Raw genomic sequence first — 22,749 nt, 5'->3', positions numbered from 1 at the left:
AGAAAGACAATATTTTAACATAAAAATGGGTAATTAAGAGAGTAAACATACAACAAAATATCACTGGTCCGAATGAAGTAAAAATATTTTAATAGCAAACACGATCTTCAAAAACAATGATTAAATATTTAACAAAAAATAGATTCCAATCAAAACATTTTGTGTCAAGATATTTTTGGTAAAATACCTGTTTCATCTCTGGTTATTTGCAAAGCATGTCTATAAACAGTTGGAATGAGCTTCATGTCTTCTTTCAAATATGTTGATATACTTTGCCTCTTTTGTTCTAAAACATGAGCACAGTTTGGATTTAAACTCATGACAGACCTCTTCCTTGAAATACGTTATTAGCACCAAAAGCGCTTCGGGGCATATTACCAAGCAATAGCGATAATTATCGCTATTGCTTAGTTAGAGACAAAAATTTATCGCTGAGCTGCAGCGATTTTTACCGCAAATAAACCTTGGTATTACCAAGGTTTATCTCAAATGCGATAAAAATCGCCGCAATGCATGAATATCGCTGAAAAGTCAGCGATATTCATGCATTACCGAGCTAATGCTCTTAGCCATGTTATCCACCTCCCATTGGATAACATGGCTAAGAACTGCTCAGGGCAGGTGTTTTGGAGATATTCGCGCTTAGAGCGAATATCTCCAAAAGTTGGTAACAGGAGATAGCGATGTTAGCGACTGTATTCAGTCGCTAACATCTTGGCACGCCCACTTTGCATGTCATTAGTGATAAATATCACTGACATACAAAGTGGGGCCCAAGATGGTCGCTATCTCCTACTAGCTGTCGCTAACTGGTGTTAGCGACAGCTAGGTAATAGGGAGATAATTTTATCTCTGCTTTCTTGGCTTTTAAAGCCAAAAAAGCGGAGATTAACCCCTTTGATAATATGCCCCTTAGTTTTTAATTATAATTTAGGATTAATACGTGTGAACCGGAAATAGATTCCCGCGCGCAGAATCATAAACTGCTTCCTGGGTGAAGAGAATTTGTTAACCAAGTGACCAAGTGTGCTCCAAAAGTACAACTTTTAGTTGCATTTTCCTCAGTGGTCAAATTTAATGTAACCAGGTACGTTTTTTAGCGTGAAAAAAATATTTTTGGAACAAGATCCTTCAAGCTCTGTTATAGTTTATAAGTCCCTTACTTTCTTTTCAGTGATCTACTTTTGTTTTGAAAGAAGTTGACATCTATTTATTTTTCCAGTAGCACTATTGCCAGTTTTATTCAAACATACAACTGTTTTGGGCAGGTGTCCCTGTTTGATTTGTTGGGTCTCGGCTGACACGATTCTGAGCTACACTTCTTGTGGCTTGTGACAGGTTTTGAAAACGGAGTAGAGTACGGGAGGTACTGGACTGAAGTTACAAAGCGAGGCCTTCATCACTAGATTGGTTATTGGTATTAGATTATGATGGTTTCATACGGTCAGGTGACCTCTGCTCTATGTAATCTATTTACGGCATTATCAAAATCATTTTTTTTCAAATCTTGTATTTTCAATGACATAACCACCGACGACTCTGTTTTTATATTAAAAACATAGCTTTGGACAATACCATTTCCTGTTGAAAGGCAATACTTCTCTCCATGTGTTCCCTCCCATACCTGGCTTGTCATCCAATTTGGTGCTTACTTTTCTACATATTAAAAACAGTAAATGTTTCAGCGCCCCACACACTAATGTGCTGCATACCTAAATACATATAAGGCCCCAAAGGCGAGACCGATGCATTGCAAATACTTGTTCTATCTGTGCCACTCGTAGAGTGATAAAACGAGGTAACCTGGGTAACGTATGCAGTTATTTTAATGTGGTCAGATGCAACACATCTTACCTTCTAAGGACAGCACATAAAAAGGCTATCCCCCACATGCATCAAGCATTTTTGGAGTCGCAAACGGTGCGATTCCTTAAAATCGGCCGTTTGCGATTCCAAAAGTGCTTTTTGGGATGCATGAAGCAATTTTAGAAATCGCAACATTTTTGCGACTTCTAAAATTGCGATTGCTTTTAAGAAATCGCAAATTTGCGATTTCTTAAAAGCAATGCATGATTACTTTTAAAATTGCGAAATCGCAATTAGGGGGTCAAATTTACCGAGTGGTTGAACCACTCGGTAAATTTGCAAAAAGTGTTTAAAACCGTGAAAATGCATTTTTTTCAACATTCATGTTACAGACACACATGTCCTTAGGACATGTGTGTGTGAAACATGATGCGAAAAATACATTTCAGGGGTGCATGGGGGGGTCCTTTGGACCCCCCCCTACCCCCATGAAATGCATTAACAAATTGCGATTTTCAAAGTGAAAATCGCAATTTGCTAATGCCTTCCCATTGCTTCCTATGGGCCTTTTGGCCCATAGGAACCAATGGGAATAGCAAATTCGCAAATTGTATTTCGGTAATTTATGCGATTCGGTAAAAATTGCTATTTTTATCGAATCGCATAAATTTACCGAAAATATTCATGCATCCGTTTTGCGAATTCTAAATTGCGAATCGCTATTTTTCGCAATTTAGAATTCGCCAACACCCGGGATGATGCATGTGGGGGTTAGTGTAGGGTTCTGATTGTTTTCACCCCTGGAGTTTTAACAGGAATGCATTGCAGCTCATAGTTTTTAATATTGGTTCACAGATTCTTCAGTGTAAAGAAGAAGAGAGGGGCTCTTAATTACCCAGAGGGAAATGGAGCGCCAATGTACTGTAAAGTAAAACAAAAGAGTTTTCCCACTGGGGAGTATTGTAACCTGTTCCTAGATCAGGATTCAAACTCACAAACATAAATCACACCATTCATTTTGTGGAACTAAAAAACACTTACCAAGAAGGAACATATGCAAACAAGTTATAAAAAGGGTACAATTTATTAAAAATATTTTGGTTACAAAATTTATCAACAAAATCATCAATTAAAAACATATATTGCACAAAGATACACAAAAATATAAAAACACAGTTGGGGCCACCTAACGTAGACGTGGAGAAATTAATCTAGAGAGACACTACTATCTGTCTTTGTCATTTCATTTCGGACATCTAATTTGTCAACAATGGAAGGAATGTTGTTCCTTTGAACCAGAATTGTTGTTGGCAACGCCGAATATGAATTTAAGCTTTAGCGTCGACGCGTTTCGGAAGCTTCAACTTGATAAAGGCTTCCTTCCTCAGGACAATTTATATTTCTATTCTCCACAACGTGAAAGAGTTAAACCGGAGTGGTTATGTTGCTCGTGGAAAACTACCAAGAGTGTAGCTCCTTGTCGCCTGTGAAGTCATCTCTCACAATACAAGCGGTGATCGTTCAGACGCCACAGAACAGCAGTCCCGGGGAAACCAGCCGTGTGCGAAGAACAGCCACGTGTAAAATTACCCGGCTGCAAAATAGAACCCCCCTCACGGAGACGAGGCCCGTTTTTTAGCCACGAGTAAAATTACCCGGCTGCAAAACAGAACCCCACTCATGGAGACGAGTCCCGTTTTTTAGTACAAAACGATTGAAAACGGAGGGGAACCCTTAATTCAAGTACGCCGGTTGGCGCAGACAAAAAAGGTTTGTGCCAGTTCTGTTTTTGGATTATTCTCCGAACAGACAAGTTGCAAAATACAAGCATCTGAAAATAAATTTAAGACTGGAGGATAAAAGCTTGATGACTTCACAGGCGACAAGGAGCTACACTCTTGGTAGTTTTCCACGAGCAACATAACCACTTCGGTTTAACTCTTTCACGTTGTGGAGAATAGAAATATAAATTGTCCTGAGGAAGGAAGCCTTTATCAAGTTGAAGCTTCCGAAATGCGTCGACGCTAAAGCTTAAATTCATATTCGGCGTTGCCAACAACAATTCTGGTTCAAAGGAACAACATTCCTTCCATTGTTGACAAATTAGATGTCCGAAATGAAATGACAAAGACAGATAGTAGTGTCTCTCTAGATTAATTTCTCCAGGTCCACGTTAGGTGGCCCCAACTGTGTTTTTATATTTTTGTGTATCTTTGTGCAATATATGATTTTAATTGATGATTTTGTTGATACATTTTGTAACCAAAATATTTTTAATAAATTGTACCCTTTTTATAACTTGTTTGCATATGTTCCTTCTTGGTAAGTGTTTTTTAGTTCCACAAAATGAATGGTGTGATTTATGTTTGTGAGTTTGAATCCTGATCTAGGAACAGGTTACAATACTCCCCAGTGGGAAAACTCTTTTGTTTTATTTTACTTCACAGATTCTTCACACCTTCCTCGCACATTTTCAGGCCATGCACCCACTGAGATAAAACTGCAAATTCCACCGCAATACGTACAACCCTTGAGCTGGAGATTCCTGTCAAAGGCTCTGCTAGACCAGGTCTTCCACGAAGAACTCAGGGAGAAACTTACTGAATATTTCGAGTTAAACAAAGGATCAGTCCAATCGCCTGGGACACTGTGGGAGGCTTTTAAGGTGGTCACTAGGGGACACTGCATGGCTCTAAAGCTGGGGGTGCTAAAAGCTATACGAAACACACTACGAAACTTGGAAGGAGATATTAAAGACCTAGAAAGGTAAAACCAAGAACACCCATCAACTACCACTCAGGCTAAACTTCGGGCAAAGCTGACTGAATTTCAGGAGGAGGCGGAGAGGGAAACAGCATACCTACACAAATAAGCTCAGGCCAGGCGGTAAGGTGAGGGGGGACCGGGCAGAAAAAACACCAGCTAATCTATTGTGCACTCCGAGGTGAGCAGAATTCATTACTGGGCTTCACACAGGTGTTGGAAAGGTAGTCAGAACCCCACAGGGTGTTCTTCAAACTATGACCAATTTCTATCAGTCACTGTATACATCCCACACCAACCCGTCACAAGCAGATATATCTAACTATCTAGATACCATAGCATTGTCATGGTTACTAATGGTGCTAGAGAATACATGAAACTTCCCATCACAGTAGATGACTTGAAACAGGTGATATCAGGTATGCCAGCCGACAAGTCTCCAGGGAAGGATGGACTTAATGCGGCCTTCTATGAGGAATACGTAGATATTGTGGCCCCTCGTTTACTTCAGGTATACGTGGAGGTGATAGAAACTGGCATGCTCCCTCCTACCCTTAGAGAGGCCACATTAATCACCCTGTTGAAACCTGATAAGGATCCCACTAAGCCAGATTCCTATTGCCCCTTATTGTTGATTAACCTGGACGCTAAAATATACGCTAAGTTCCTACCTAATAGATTACAGCCAATGCTCCCACAGATTGCGCTGCCTGATCAATCCTGGTTTATACCGGGTAGGTCTACGTCATACAATCTAAGAGTGATATTCCGACTGCTACACTACTATGTCCAGGCGGTAGCAGCGTTATTGGACGCAACTAAAGCATTCGATTCTCTTGAGTGGAAGTTCCTCTCCGCCATAATGTCCAAAATGGAATTTAGCCCTATATTCATGAAACAAATTCAAATAACATATACCAACCTAACGGGAGGTAATGCAATTACAAAAATGGTCATCCTACCCAAACTATTATATTTATTTGTAAATATACCCATGCCACTAAACACTTACTTCTTTAAATGACTTTGAACAGGGATCATCAAATTAGTCTGGGCGGGTAGACAACCCTGACTATACTGGAAGCTACTGACTCTCCCATTTTCTCAGGGTGGTCTAGGGGCTCCAGACTTTGAACATTACGTCTACAGTGCACAAGCACAGTACTTGAACTACTGGCAACACCCAACCCCGTACCAGACACATGTGGCTTTAGAATAAGGTATAACTGCGCCCACTTCACTGAATACAGCAGTTTTCCACCCATATATATACGATCTCACTCGGACATAAATACGGTTAAAGCTACACGTTGGGCATGGAGAAATATAGCAAAGCAGGCGGGCTACAAGGAACTTAATGCCCCATCTATGCCACTGGGAGTTAATCCGCTAATTGGTCCGTTAACGGACAAGGCGGTCACTGAACAGGCCACGGGACATGGTATAATGGCGAGACAGGCCCCAAACCCAGATGCCGAGTTCTTGACTCTTCAAAAGATGTACACAAGGCCCTCTACAAACTACACACCCACCCGCCAACTAAGATCCTCCAATCAAGGCCTCGTCGCAGTTCCGTGTATCCAAAGATCCACCATGAGAGGTAGATCCTTCTCCTACTTGGCGGCCAAGACCTGGAACTCACTCCCCACTCACCTCCGCCTTACACAGAACCACATCTCCTTCAGAAAAGATCTTAAAACCTGGCTATTCGACAAATAATGAACCCCTTTCCCAAGCGCCTTGAGACCCTCTGGGTGAGTAGTGCGCTATATAAATTCTTGAACTTGAACTTGACCCAGATACACCCTTGGCATCTGATATGCTGTTATACTACCAGCCCAGGGCGGTGTGTAGGGCGAGATATGCTGGGTTCCCATGTGCTCCAGACCCACTACCGGCGCTGGAAAAAAAATTGTCAAATAAATCCCCTCGGAAATTGATAACACAAATTTATAACCTAATAGAAGAGACATCCCCCATCATTTTAAGTACATCTAAGGTGAGTGGGAAAGGGAAGCAGATATTACGATCACGGACAAACAGTGGCAGTTCTGCTGTTCTCAATTGGAACTTCTCCCACCAAACTATAGGCTACGACTCATACACTTTAATTACCTGCATAAAACTTATCGCACACCTATACAGCTACATCATATGGGACTACAGCAGGATGCAAATTGTTGGAGATGCAGAGGGCAGGAGGCATCGTTCCTCCATTTGACTTGGCTCTACAGTCGGAAAGCGCACTACTGGTCCGACATTATTGGACACATTGGACACATTATCGGCACACAGTTGCAGGTTACTCCACTTGTGGCACTTTGGCATTTGTCCTGAATGTGCATAGAGCTTCCTGCAAGTTGGCATCCATGTTACTGCTGCTTGCCAAGCGCCAGGTAGCGTTGCACTGGAAGTATTCGCATCCACCTACCATAGCGGGTTGGATAAATGTGGTCATATATTGCAAAGACCAATTGTCGACCTATTGGGAACTTTTTCCCAATGGCTCTAGGCCTTTGGATGTGTGGGAACCTTTCGTAACTTGGTTGGGAAAGGGGGGCTCTGACCTTCGATCAGATTAGTATAGTGAGTAGGTCTCAGGTGGCAACCATATGGATGTGGTACTTACCAGGTAATGTTTGATTTGATTCCAAATATGGCTCCTTGTGCGTGATGTGGGGTGGGCATCTGTAGTTGAGGATGGCTGAGACATGTGGCAAGTACTCTTGGGTGGGCAAATGCAGACTTAATCTAGGTATACTAATTTGTTGATATGCAGGGGGGACGTGGGTAGTTCACTAGTTTTGGAAATATGCATTCTATATTGTAAAAGACACTTAACAACATCCATATCGAGTACAAGTTGATTAGTATGCGCATTAGAAATCCTGATCCGCAGCCTGGCCCCCGGGATTTCGGCTCAAAGGCTGTGTTCTTACAGGAAACACAATTTTCTTACATGCTGCCGGCCCCAGGGTTGTAGGCAAACAGCTGTGTTCCTTGTGCGGATAACAATAAATGCTTTTGAAAAAAAAGTCCTATCAGAGACCGCTTACAGTCCCTAACGGACACCAACAGTCTTCTCCATGCTCTTGAATGATCCATGGATGACATTGTTGGAGTCATGACTCTGAGACAAGACCAACAGTCAGAGTGGCTCTAGCGATCTCATCCGGGAGATGGGACAGATGCGGATGGCCATGGAGAACATGGAGCAGAGGCAGGTGGAAAGAATGGCTGCCATGGCTGCACACCAGCGAGATGGGGCTGGGACCTTCCATGCCCTGCAGATCCTCATCAGGACATTTTTGCCACAAGGCATGGCACCAATGAATACTGCTGCTTCTACTTCTACATCCACATCTCTGCCCCCTGATGTGTCAGTGCCACACAGTGCGGCAGACATTCCACCTCTGCCCACATGTGAGGCACATGAGACATCAGAGGACACAGATGTGGATAAATCTGCCTTAGTGGTAAGAAGGAGCCAGTAGCATTCATCTGCACCATATAGCCGGTTTCTGCTTGGTTCTGCCCTCTGCATCATCACCTTCCACTGTCCCCGATACACTCTGTGACACTAACCTTGGACCTCGACATGGACTTCCAAATTCTGTTTGGTCACCAAGACACAGCTATCAGACTGCGGACTAAACTCTTCCTCTTTCGATATACTTGTCATTCCCTGAAGGACTCTGGCTGGCCCTCCACAGGCCGACAATGTAAATTGGGGTTTGCATGGCCCTGTACTGCTCCAGCTTCAACACTCCAGTGAATGTGCATTAAACATTAAAATTCACACAGATATGTCATGTCTGTGATCATTCAAGTATGAAAATATGGATGAATGTAGGGTCAGTGATTCCCCCTTATGTCCATGTTGCTCATGCTGTAGTACTTTAGTCACAGGGTGCAACATTACAGATTGCGGTCCGGGTGGCGCCGACACTACAACAGACACATAAGCATTAATTACTTTCGTGTCCAGTCCAGAACTGAACCACGCCCTGAGTCCCGGGGTCATTGTTTACACCCCTACGCTGGACTGGCATAGGCCAGGCCAGCCAACTCCGCTTATACTTACAGGGGGGGTGATAACGCTACATGTCCCAGGTCTTCCCTGTAGTGATCTGCTGATCACAGGTCTAATTGTCAGCATGCCACAGCCACTCCCTAAGGGCTGGTTTACACCCACACCATCCAGCACAGGCATCACAGAATATGTGATCCTGCCATAAAAAGGGGCCGGGCGCAAATGCTCGAGACTATTTCCACATCTATCTGAGTGTGTCCGTGTGGTCATTATTTATGCATGAGGTCCTAGGGCCCTACCACATCATATTCCCCACAGCGGGAGGTGACATGATGGTGTCCGCACCACAAGACTCAATCATTAGGGGCCTATGACCTCTGGTGCACAGAGTTGGTGGCAGCCAAGGAACTTTGGCTAGCATGGGCCCACCGCCACGGGACGGTAACTTGCAGTGCACAGAGTTGGTGGCATCCGAGGTACTTTGGCCGGCACAGGCCTACCATAACAGGACGGTTAACTTGCAGTGCACTGAGGTAGGGGCACCAGAAGTGCAAAGCAGGTGTGAAGCCGGCGATGATGTGTAGGCTTTGCTACACCATCCTGCCAATCAAGATTAGATTTGAATTGTGAGGCCAGCCGGACCGCAGTTTACGCTGAAGGCAGCAGGCTTTAGAGACATGGCTCTGCAGTGCAGTGCAGCAGGGTGCGCTGGGGGCCTGTGGTGTGGAATCCAGTGATTGGCTGAGGAGGTTGCACCGGCATGTGGTGGGCCCTCTTGGAGACACGGCGGCAGGTGAGCATTGAGGACTAGGTGCACTGGGGCGGGCAGTCATTGCTGGGTTGTGAACTGGAGCGGGGGCCAGGGCTGGGGTGCAGCAGGCGCACCCCAGCCCTGGTCCAGGATCGCTGGTCTGGTCCAGGATCGCGTAGGTACCACCGGTCACGGTGGCGCCCTCGTGGCTGGATGGGGGAGTGAAGGTGCAGGAGTATCAAGCTGATACAAACTGTGATGCTTACAGGTCTGGGAAATCCTGCATCATGAGACCATAAGAGAAGTTTGTGGGACCGTAACCTTCCTATGAAGGTTACAACCACATGCACTTCTGTTACAGTCTTTTCATGCAGGATTTGTCTTTCCTGTAAGCATTCCTGTTTGTCCAAGTGCTATACACTGTATCATATTAGGTTTGTGGGCAATGTGGGTGAGGATGCGGAGGATCGTTGTCCTTTTGTGCCTGTAGTGGGCAAAGACTTCCTCTGGCGTTGAGTCTCTGAGGCTGGTCTGTTTTAGGAACGTCCTCTGTCCTATTCTGCACTGCCTCAGTGGTAGTCTGGGGAGGGGTTTGGTCCTGGGTGGGGGCATGGGAGTGGTGGCTGTAGGTGTTTTGGCCCTCTTGAGTCTCCGAGCTGCATGATCAATGGCTCCATGACATGTGTTGGTGTTCAGATGTGGATCTGAGCTGGTCTCCCTTTCATGCTGCAGGTTGTCGTCCTGCTTAATACCAGTAAAAGGAAGGTGTTTAATCCCTGCTGCTAACCAGCCTTATCACCTGTTTTTGGATCGCATCGCAGGTCTGGATGGTCATTGAGAATATCGCGAAGTGGTGTTTTTGCACAGGAATACCTATTCTGAATCTCATTAGCGTGAGTTGTCTCTCTTGTCCATGACGTTGTTTTTTGCAGAAGCTATCGCTTGAAAACTGGCAATATCGGCAGTTTGCACCAGCTTAAGAATGGGCTGATAATTCTTTCACCACTTTTGCTGCCCCGTGGTATCCTCTTTGCTGCTTGTCATGCACTAGTCACTAGTCTTCTTTCTGAGGCGATGGTGGCATGCAAAGCACAGTGAGTCTCCATCAACATTCTAAGCTGTCAGCATGCATATTGGTGTTGGGAGACAGCACACAACAGCCTCACTAGTATTTCAAACCAAAACACAAGTCAACGGAATGATTGTGTTTCTGTCACTGCTGCAATCCACTAACTAACTTTATTCTATCCAAAAATCCAAATAAATCTGCATTTGGTATGGTTTCTCCTATGAGACACAGAGGTCTAGTTCAAAACAGTGACTGCTTGTCACTCTCCAGTCCATAAGATGTCAGTAGCATTTAATACCAGTTTGAACCATTTAAACTCCAATATTGGGTTTAGTTAGATGATCATCCTTGTTCATCTGTGTACATCCAGAGTTCCTGCAGGCCACACTCTTAACATTTCAGTCTTTGAGTTCATTGTCTGCAGGGTGTCTGATGGAAAAGACACTGGTGAGGTTCAGAGCATCTCTTTTTCTATTCTTAAGTCTTCAATCTACCTTCTCTTCTTTCCTTCGCATGTAGGTTCGCTTTCCAATCCTCAGTGAGTAGTATTCAGGTAGCCGGTTCATGTAGGTCAACAGGTTATTGGTTTATTGAAGAGGTTTACTGTTACTGAATAGAATGCCTCAACAGGAGCAGCATCCTCTCTGTTCGGCTCACTTTCTCCGTCACACATTCATTCCACTCACCAAGATTCTTGACATCACACACTGACTGGGCAGGGCAGGAAAGCTGGGCACAGAATGTAATACAACCACCCCAGATTATAACAAAATGTGTGTTGTTTGATCTTCGTTGTTTGTGATAGTTATGCATTTATTTTCTGTGCACGTGGCAGAAAAGGAATGCAAAACATTGAGGGTTAACTTGTGGGGTCTACAAATATAGTACTGGTGGAAGGAGATTGGGTCAGGTATCATACAGCACTCACTTGTGTTTGGAAATACCAACAGGAGACACGCATCTTGGCACAGGTTTCAAAGGTAAAACCCATAATCAGCCAGGCTATCTTGAATCCAGTGGTGCAGAGATTGCATTGTTCAACATTCTGTCCATCATCCGTTGTTTTTGCATTTGTCTATTTAAGTGGGAAGGGTATTCTCAGACGTGTGTCCCGTGCGCTCTGCATTACTGGATTCAAGCTAGCCTGGCTGTTCATGGACGATATCCCGAAACTGGTCCCTGAATGCTTTTTTCTGATCCAGGAAAGACCTGGCTCGGCGGTTCAGGCTGGACTGTTCCTTTGCATGTGGGTGGGTCAAAACTGGGGTGGGATGTGGGTAGTAACACAATGGATTAAACCCGGATCTGTTGACTGGGGGTGAATGATTGCATTGATTAACTTTCCGTCCATTATCTGTTCTTTTTGCAGTGCATTTCAAGGTAAAAAGAGGTTTCTCAACTTTGGTCTCCCCCACATTGAAAATAGGCCATTTCTTGTTGATCACTTTTCTGATGCGCTGATGTCGGGATGAACGTAGTCACACAGGTCAGTTTCTGGTTAGGTGTTCTGCAGCTTGGGCCAGGATAGCCTCCCGGGGGCTATTGCGAGCTCTCTTATTTTTATGATCCTCTTGGGTCGTCTCTCTCCTGTAGTTTCTTTTCCAAAACATCAGATTGTTTTTCAAAAGTAATAATATAACTGCAATTACTCCAGAGCCTGAGAACTTGGCTGAAATGTTGCTTACTCCTTGATGAGTGGGGGTGATGACTCCCACATAACTGAATACTATTTGGGTTTGCCGGTTTGTGGAATGTTTTCCTCTTTAAGCGGCCCTTTTACAAAAATATTGTGAGGCCACAAAAGATGGGTTATTGAGTTGATGGTGTTGGTAAACTTAGATAAGGGTCCAGGATATTTACCCAAGATGGGAATCTTCCTGTGTTCATGATGTCCCCTTTCCAAATGATCAGGATATCATCACTGTTTCTCCATCATAGTTGAATTCTTAGGCCAAAAGGGTTAGATGGATCCAGAAAAAAACGTATTTTCCAAATTATGCATATATAAACATTACATTCGTGGGGCAAAGGTACTGCTATCAAAGTGCCCTAGTATTGGAAGAAGAATTGATGTCAAACTGGAAGAAATTTTCTTTGAGAGCAAGAGTCGCACAAGTCATCAAATGGTCTGTGGGAGTCGCAACATCTCAGTCTTTTATTCTCAGGGTTTTTTCAATCACCTCTAAGGTCGAATCTTGGCGGATGTTAGAGTATAATGCTTTGACTTTCAGTGCCATCAGTAAATCCAAATTGATGGTGGTGTTGATCTATTCAATGAGGTTCAGGATAGCCTTAGTGTCTTTAAAATATGGAGATGTACTCTTCACTGGGATACAAGGAACAACCCTCAACTGGATCTGCTCCTTTCTCTCTGGAAAACCCACAGATATCAACTGCAGAGTACTACAAGGATTATCACTCAGCCCCATGCTTTTTAACATCTAAATGGCCCCCCTCTACACTACGGTCAGACAGCATGGGCTCAGCATAGAATCTTAAGCTGATGACACCCAGCTCATCCTCTCCCTTACAAAGAACCCCGAAGACACCAGCCTCAGCCTCCAGGAAGGAATGAAGGATGTCGCAGCCTGGATGAAAAAGAGCTGCCCAAATCTCAACTCGGTGAAGACTGAGGTCCTCATCCTTGGACCCTCCGCCTCTGCCTGGGACAACACCTGTGGCCCCACACTCTCGGGAGTCTGCCTACCCCACAGACCACACACAGAACCTTAGCATCATCCTTGACTCCGCCCTCACCATGACCCAACAGATCCAATCCATTGCCTCCACCAGTTTCAACTGCCTCCGCATCCTCCGCAAGATTTTCAAATGGATCCATCCGAATGCAGAAAAACAGTCACACACGCTCTCATCGCTAGCAGACTGGACTAGTTCTATGCACTCTATGCCGGAATCAATAAACTCTCCTACACAAGCTCCAAACCATCCAGAACACCACAGCCAGGCTCGTACTCAGAACCAAATGGCACGAGCACATGACCCAACACCTACAAGACCTCCACTGGCTCCCTCTCGAGAAGAGAGTAACCTTCAAACTGCTTACCCATGCCTACAAATCCCTCCACAACATTGGACCCGGATACCTCAATGAAAGAGTCTCCTTCCACGTACCCAAAAGGAACCTCCGCTCTGCCAACCTCGCCCTTGCAGAGACCCCTGCATCCGCAGAACCAGAGCAGGCGGAAGAGCCTTCTCCTAAGTCACAGCAAGAGCCTGGAAAGAGCTCCCAGTCACCATCAGCCGCTCCCCAACCCTGCACACCTTCTGGAAGAACCTCAAGACCTTGCTCTTCAACTGAACCGGAGCTGCACCTCTGCCAATAGAGACCCTCACGGGTGAGTAGAGCGCTTTATAAATCCCTGATCGATTGATTGATTGATGTTCACTATGCATAGTGGGTGCCAACGTCTTTATATGATACACCTTGTAATTCTCCTGAGGCGGAAGACGGGAGACCTCTTGTTTTTAAAAATTGTATTCTCGTATTTTCACCTTGCGCATTCTTTGCATTTTAAAACTTCACTCACCCCCTGCCTTCACGGATCACAGGCGATAGAAGCGCCGAACAGCGACCCTTTCGCTGCAACGTAGGAAGCGGATACAAACAATTGTGCCGCCATTGACGGCGAGGTAGACAGGCCACGCCTACCCCGAGGCCACGCCCACCCGCCCTCCACAGTATAAATACGCTGCCTTCAGCGCTACCAAGTAGACCTTGTAATTCTCCTGAGGCGGAAGCCGGGAGACCTCTTGTTTTTAAAAATTGTATTCTCGTATTTTCACCTTGCACATTCTTTGCATTTTAAAACTTCACTCACCCCCTGCCTTCACGGAACACAGGCGATAGAAGCGCCGAACAGCAACCCTTTCGCTGCAACGTAGGAAGCGGATACAAACAATTGTGCCGCCATTGACGGCGAGGTAGTCAGGCCACGCCTACCCCGAGGCCACGCCCACCCGCCCTCCACAGTATAAATACGCTGCCTTCAGCGCTACCAAGCAGACCTTGTAATTCTCCTGAGGCGGAAGCCGGGAGACCTCTTGTTTTTAAAAATTGTATTCTCGTATTTTCACCTTGCGCATTCTTTGCATTTTAAAACTTCACTCACCCCCTGCCTTCACGGATCACAGGCGATAGAAGCGCCGAACAGCGACCCTTTCGCTGCAACGTAGGAAGCGGATACAAACAATTGTGCCGCCATTGACGGCGAGGTAGACAGGCCACGCCTACCCCGAGGCCACGCCCACCCGCCCTCCACAGTATAAATACGCTGCCTTCAGCGCTACCAAGTAGACCTTGTAATTCTCCTGAGGCGGAAGCCGGGAGACCTCTTGTTTTTAAAAATTGTATTCTCGTATTTTCACCTTGCGCATTCTTTGCATTTTAAAACTTCACTCACCCCCTGCCTTCACGGAACACAGGCGATAGAAGCGCCGAACAGCGACCCTTTCGCTGCAACGTAGGAAGCGGATACAAACAATTGTGCCGCCATTGACGGCGAGGTAGTCAGGCCACGCCTACCCCGAGGCCACGCCCACCCGCCCTCCACAGTATAAATACGCTGCCTTCAGCGCTACCAAGCAGACCTTGTAATTCTCCTGAGGCGGAAGCCGGGAGACCTCTTGTTTTTAAAAATTGTATTCTCGTATTTTCACCTGGCGCATTCTTTGCATTTTAAAACTTCACTCACCCCCTGCCTTCACGGAACACAGGCGATAGAAGAGCCGAACAGCGACCCTTTCGCTGCAACGTAGGAAGCGGATACAAACAATTGTGCCGCCATTGACGGCGAGGTAGACAGGCCACGCCTACCCCGAGGCCACGCCCACCCGCCCTCCACAGTATAAATACGCTGCCTTCAGCGCTACCAAGCAGACCTTGTAATTCTCCTGAGGCGGAAGCCGGGAGACCTCTTGTTTTTAAAAATTGTATTCTCGTATTTTCACCTTGCGCATTCTTTGCATTTTAAAACTTCACTCACCCCCTGCCTTCACGGAACACAGGCGATAGAAGCGCCGAACAGCGACCCTTTCGCTGCAACGTAGGAAGCGGATACAAACAATTGTGCCGCCATTGACGGCGAGGTAGTCAGGCCACGCCTACCCCGAGGCCACGCCCACCCGCCCTCCACAGTATAAATACGCTGCCTTCAGCGCTACCAAGCAGACCTTGTAATTCTCCTGAGGCGGAAGCCGGGAGACCTCTTGTTTTTAAAAATTGTATTCTCGTATTTTCACCTTGCGCATTCTTTGCATTTTAAAACTTCACTCACCCCCTGCCTTCACGGAACACAGGCGATAGAAGCGCCAAACAGCGACCCTTTCGCTGCAACGTAGGAAGCGGATACAAACAATTGTGCCGCCATTGACGGCGAGGTAGACAGGCCACGCCTACCCCGAGGCCACGCCCACCCGCCCCTTCCCCACCCATAAAAAATGTGCAATCACCGGACGCGCAGCGGACGGGCGCAGCGGGCGCGCCGTCAGCGCGCCGAAGGCGCGCCAAAGGCAAGCCCGTCTGGGCCGGTCCGGGCCCAGCCGGCCCTAGGACCAGTCACTATGCCCAAATCACAGCCCCACCTATCCTACTCCCTGGATACCCTCCGCCTTTGGAACACTAAGAAAAACCCTCAGTGCGACTTCATTCTCAAGGATGACACCCCGTTCACAGGATGTCCCCTTTGCGACACCCACAAAGCTACGGAACCTTGCCATATGCTTCGACTGGGCCTTCTGAATTGCAGGTCGCTAGCAAAACACTCGCACGAGATCAACCTCCTCACTCAAACCCTCTCGTTAGATGACCTATTTTTGACCGAAACCTGGCTGACCCCCAGCAACGGTTCGGACCTGGTCAACGCAACCCCCCCCGGCTATCAAGTCTGCTGCCTTGATAGACCAGTTGGAAGAGGTGGCGGGCTCGCCATTCTCTATAAAAGCAATTTCAGCTGCAGGATCAACGAGGGCACGGAAAAGGACTGTGAAAACGGTAATTTCTCCCTCCAGATCTCCCCCACCACTTCACTATCGGGTCTGCTGGTATACCGACCACCAGGCGCGACAGGTGATTTCCCTAGCACGCTGATGGACCACATCCTTTTAAAAACATTAGAAACGCCCAACTTCCTCCTTCTAGGGGACTTGAATCTTCACTTTCTAGACAAGGCAGACAACACGGCCGCCAATCTCCAAGCAGACCTCATGTCAGCTGACCTCCTGCTCCTGAACTCGAAACCCACGCACGAGAAAGGGCATCTCCAAGACCCAGTTTTCTCTAACATTAAAAATATTCAAACACAAGACCCTACCCCTCTTCCATGGACCGACCACTTTCTGGTCCCCATGCACTGGCCCTTTCAGCCCGCCACAGTTCCTAAACAGAAAACCAAGATTCTAACCAGACGTTGGAACAAGCTAAGACCAGAAGAATGGGAAGTGAAGCTGAGGGAATCCGACGGTCCCCTCTCCACTGACCCTAACACCGCCGATAGGGAGTTCAACAGCTGGCTCACCAACCCCCTAGACAGCCTCGTCCCACTAACATGCGCCCTCAAGCATGTAAAAAGGATTAACCATGCCCCTTGGTACACTCCGGCCCTGAACATCCTCAGGAAGGAGTGCAAAAAGACGGAGCGGACTTGGAGAAAAAATAAAACGGCGACGAACAAAAACGCCTACCAAACAGCCATGAAGGCATACAAACAAGCCCTCCACAGCGCAAAAAGCTCCTTCTTTGAGGAAAAAATAAAGAACTCCGCGTGCTCTGCGAAGGAGACTTTTTCCATCCTTAAAGAGCTTCTCCATGTCCCAGCTCCCCCGCAGATATCCCTGGACCCCAAAGCAGCCGAGGAGAAATGCGCCAACTTGGCTAATTTCTTTGATAATAAAATAAAGAAAATCCCTACCCGCCACCAATCAGGCCACCCCCGGATCAGCAAAGGATTGTACCCTCACGTCAAAAAATCCCACTGACTCCTCCGAACTCCCCAGTTTAGCCTCATTCGGACCATTTACCGAAGAAGAAGTGGCAACCACCCTAGCAGCCACGAAAAGTGGCGCTCCCAGCGACTCAGTGCCCGTTCGGTTCACAAAAAACATCGCCCGGACTATTGTAGCTAGACTCACGGCCCTAATTAACACCTCGTTTACCCAAGGAGAAGTCCCTCAAAACTGGAAGGAGGCCGTGGTCAAAGGTTTATTGAAGAAGCCATCACTAGACCCCACGGACTTGTCCAACTATAGACCCATCTCGCTCCTCCCCTGGATAGGGAAGGTCGCAGAGAAACTTGCAAATAAACAGCTGTCCCACTTCTTGGAGGCAAACCTTCTCTTAAAAAACTCCCAAACCGGCTTCAGACCAGGTCAGGGGACAGACACCGCCCTCCTGGCGGCCGTAGAAAAAGCGAGGGAAATCATTGACACAGGAGGATCAGTGGCAGTGGTCCTCCTGGACCTCAGCGCGGCATTCGACACTGTCAACCATCAGGTCCTAGCCCAGCGCCTAGACAACACAGGCATACAAGACAGTGCGCTGAGATGGCTTACATCCTTCCTCTCCCAACGCTCCTTCCAAGTTTGGGAAGGAGAAAGCCGCTCCCCCCCAATCACCCTCCGGTGTGGAGTGCCACAGGGCTCCTCACTGAGCCCCACGCTTTTCAACGTGTATATGGCCCCACTGGAGGAGCTGGTCGCCCCATTCGGAGTCACGATCGTCAGCTACGCTGACGACACCCAGCTGGTGGTGACTCTCTCACACCCCAAGCTAAAACCCTCCAACCTGCGTGACTGTCTCTCCACCGTCCACCAATGGATGAGCGACTCTGACTTAAAGCTCAACGGGTCAAAAACAGAGATCCTGCTCCTCGGCCACAAAACCTCGAGTCTCCCACCTGACATCTGGCCCGCCTGTATGGGTGACCCCCCTCCCCCAAAACAGAGGTCAAGAGTCTGGGAGTGTGGCTGGAGACAGACCTCACCTTCAGGACTCAGGCGAGGAAAACTGCCGGCATCTGCTACGGGCTTTTGAGATCATGCAGAAAGGTACTTCCCCTACTACCATTCCAGTCTCGTCTCCTGCTAATTCAAGGTCTAGTGCTAGCAAGGCTAGACTACAGCAATGCTATTTACCTCGGTGCGCCGGAAGCCACCTACCAGATCTTACAAAAAACCCAAAATGCCGCAGCCCGCCTGCTCACAAACACCCCATCAAGAACATCGGCCAAACCAGCGTTGAGAAAACTTCATTGGCTCCCCGTGAGGGAAAGAGTCGCATTCAAGGCCCTCTGCCTAGCCCACAAGACCCTGCACAACGCTGGCCCCCCCATTCTGAGCACGTGGATCACCCCTTACAGACCACCGAGAGCGCTCCGGTCTGAACAGGGAAACCTTATCGTTGTCCCTAGGGTGAAGAAAGCCCGCTTTGGCGGTCGCAGATTCTCGGTAAACATGGCCAGAAAATGGAACGCTCTTCCCCGGAACCTTAGAGCGGAACCTAACCTCCTAAGATTTAGGAAGTCCCTCAAAACCCTCCTCTTTCCTTGATCTACTTGAAGTTTCCCTTGCCCCCCCCCCTGTAGGAGTACGAGGTTTCAGCGCTGGGATACTCGAGGGTGACTACGCGCTCTATAAAAACCTAAAATAAAAATAAATACAGAGGATTGTGCAGAGATGTTTTATATTTAACACATACTTTTATATTTACTATCCACCTTTGTAAATGTAAATGTAATTGAGCTTATATAGCGCACAGCTACCCACAGTGGGTGTCCCGGCGCTTGCTTAGGGAACCCGTCCTGATATTCCCCTGTGTGATAGCCCCAGCGGGTATCCACAAGGTGAAAGTCAGGCATCCCACCGCAAGGGGCCGTTGTGGAGATTAAGCAAGCTATTGCCCAGAGTCGCAGAGTGTGAACCAGTGAGTTGAGAAGGCACCGGAGCGAGAATTATCGAGTCCGTGAAACCTTTAGCCCAAGACCCGCCGAGGCGGGGAATTGAACCCTGGTCCAGGACCGATCTCAGCTTCCGGGTCTGCCGCCTCTAACCCCTGAGCCACACTTCTCCACTCCTTTTGTAACAGCTTTTGCATACCTGATTGTGTGTAATGTAGCCATACATTAATTATATAAAATATTAAATACTGAGTATGGAAAATAAAGTGTATTTATCATTTATCTACAAAATGTGATTTTTGTGAGTTGAAACATAAATCTTTGTTACTATTAGAAGCCCAGAATTATTAAACATGTGTATCACATGGTTTGCCTTAAACAAGCATCTGGTTAATCATATAATAACATTGTCAAATGTAAATAAAAAGTCATATGTGTTTCTCTAATTTATTCGTCATCTATGACGTACGATTCACATATGGGAGGTAAGATTTCAGTTTTACCTAACCGTACAATTTACTGCTTCTAAGATTCCATCCAAGTAATTAGCAGTGTCTGGAAGTTTTTACATTTAATATTTGTAAGGCCCAGCTCTAGTCATAGTGATGATTTAACTGACCGCTTGACAGACCTACCCCTGACTTCCAATTCTTAATTTCAATTTCTTCCAAACGTTTAATGCCTTTCGCTTTATAAAATGTCAGACGAATAAAGCAGCATGTTTGCTATTTTGTTCTGTTGTTTTTATATACACTTGATATAGCACATGAGTTTCTCCTGAGGAGTGTGTCTTGGCACTTTGCGAGCTTAGCAGCCCCTTCACATCCTAAAACAGCCAGGTGATTCACGTTACATGTCTCCCTCACCACCTCCAACATTGAATGGTGTATCATTTCCCAAGTAAAAGTTTGCATTTGATGGACACAAAACTGTGTGAGACGTATTCTGAAAACACCATTAGGATATGTTGGCCTAGGTCTTGCTAGCCCACAGTGCACCAACTGTATCCCTAACTTGACAAGGTAACAAGATTGTGCGCCCTCAGAACATGACAACCCTGACTACCCAAGCAAATCATGGAGACAGGTCTAGAACATTTCAGTTTGATTACTTACACATACCCAAAGAGATGCACAAGAAATTCACAGTGAAACATCTCAATATTTATTGAAGCATTGTGAATCTTGAGAAAATACTTGTGCTGCAATAATTAATAGACAAAATAGAATAAAGAAATTAGCATTATGAGAATGGTGAAACAAAAAAAACAGTTATACCATTTTGCTGTAACCGAAAAGTACTGTAATATGTTGTACTCCTACCTAACGCTACCTAACCTAACCTAACCATCTGCCAGATCCCTGTAGGGTGATCTAACTCCTGGTTACCTCTGGGGACGTGTCACCTGGGTGCCCATCTTGGTACAAAGCTGGGCAGCATTTCTCATACGGGGTAAATAGGAATCAAATGGGATGAAATTCTGGCATGCGTGACTATTCAGTGCCATCAAAATACTCCCCTGTCTAAACAAGGAAGTAATGCTGTTTATATAATAAACATTGTCTATGTTGCCATGCCGAAGACTCAGTCAGGCTGCTAATATTTATTCAATTGTGATAGCCCTGTCGCCGACCAGACAATATTATCAACAATAATTTGTAGTGCAAACTTATCCCTTGTACAGAATGTTCATGGTAATGTGATAATTTGCCTATGAAGTAGAAATGTAAGCAAAATTAGTGCAGAGAGTATTATCTTGCACAGGCCCACAAGCGGATGTGTGTCAAATGTCCAAGTTCTTACAAAAGAATTCAATTTAAGAACGTGAACATTTAAAATGGTGGTCAACCTATTTAGGCATAATGTAACCCAATGACACCACTGAGTTGTTGCCCAATTCCTTATTTAGTCTCACCAGTGCACCTGCCGCTGTTACGTGGCCCATTGTCGTTTTCTCTAAGTTAGCATGGGCACGCTGCAGCTTGCCTGCTGCTTTGTGCACGTTACTACACAACTTTATTTTGCAATAACTTCTATGGCTGTTTTCACATGAGATCTCATCGCTGTGTTCACTCTCTGCATGTTCCTGGGATGTATACTAAACATTGTGAGCAAGGTCAAAAAACAATGTCCCGTGTTATTTTGTTCTTGCCAGGCCTTAGCCCTTAGACAAAACATACCAATGCAGCTATTGTTTGGACAAACGTACTTTGGATTTATTAGAATACACAAATAGGTAGCACCCACAAGGAGAGGGACCTTTCCAGAGAGAACTGTGAAACAGGACCTATGAGCTAGATCTACCATCTATAGGCTAAGGTTTGGGGCCTGCTGACAATATAGATCATATTTTTGTGGTTGTGGCGGACCCAGCTTACCACTTGGAATTGTTCTATTCTTTGGTTACGTTTGCCACTGCTGATGGGAATGATAATTTGTTTCATGAATATCTAAGAGGAGCTTCTCCAGTGACGTATCATCCTCATGCATTACTTGAAGTTCCATTGACGTCCTGAGCACATACTATTAGGTTTAATGCAGCCCTTGCTCACCATATCTCTATTGTTTGTATGGACTCCTTATATGTTGATGGGTCCACTTGACCGGTTATGGCTGGTTTCACATCACATCCCAATTATCTCAATGTTATTGTTGCAGAGCTGTTATATACACAGTTCCTTCATATTCACATAGGTGTCATTCAGTTTATGTCACATGCACTTTAAGCAGCACAGACTGGAGCTATTTCTCCACCAACAGGACACGTTGGTTGACTGGTGATTAGTCCCATCATGATTAATTCGGTGATGGGCAAATGTCCTCAAAATCGTGATGACTTGCCATTTTGACTTGCACAAAAATTTGAGCAGCTGGAGGCAGTTTTTCCCCATACGACTCCTGATGAAAAACACGGGATCCCCACAATGAGTTTGCTGAGTGGTCCAATTCCTTCTTTAGCTGACTGCAGTACCTGGGGGACGGTGTTTGCTTTGGTGTATACACTGTGCTTTGGTACCCCCTCCATGAGTGTTCTACTGAATGTTCAGAAGAAGGTACAGGATGAGCACAATGCTGGATCGTCCCTGGATTTGGGGAGGAAGTTGGTGGGAATGTTCCTATTATCTCTAGTATGATTCTGGCCAATATTAAAGGTGAAGTGGTTTGCTTACAAGTAAGTCAACGTCTAGCAGAAGTAGCGGACGAAGATCTGCCGCGACAATTGGTGATTATTATTGCGCATGTGTATATATCAGTAGGTCGCAATAGCTTGGGGATACAACCGTTTCCTCATCCACAAGTGAGTGTGCAGTCTTTCCTAAAAAGTGTTGGAAAAGAAGCCTGGTTCGTGCAGGTTCGCCTCTACCTGACGCTTCTAAGCGTAGATAAGATTTGAGTGAGCGCTCAAAAATTAAGACAC

General features: G+C 46.1%; 1 protein-coding gene across 1 annotated transcript in view; it reads right to left on the bottom strand.

Annotated features, from left to right (window-relative positions):
- The window catches only part of LOC147725849 (extracellular calcium-sensing receptor-like), a 333,094-nt gene that overhangs the window by 1,131 nt on the left and 309,214 nt on the right, over positions 1–22,749 (bottom strand). The window lies entirely within an intron of this gene.

This window comes from Lissotriton vulgaris, chromosome 3_1, assembly GCF_964263255.1.
Source record: "Lissotriton vulgaris chromosome 3_1, aLisVul1.2, whole genome shotgun sequence".
NCBI classification, from domain to species: domain Eukaryota; kingdom Metazoa; phylum Chordata; class Amphibia; order Caudata; family Salamandridae; genus Lissotriton; species Lissotriton vulgaris.
This window is presented reverse-complemented; position numbering and strand designations above follow the sequence as displayed.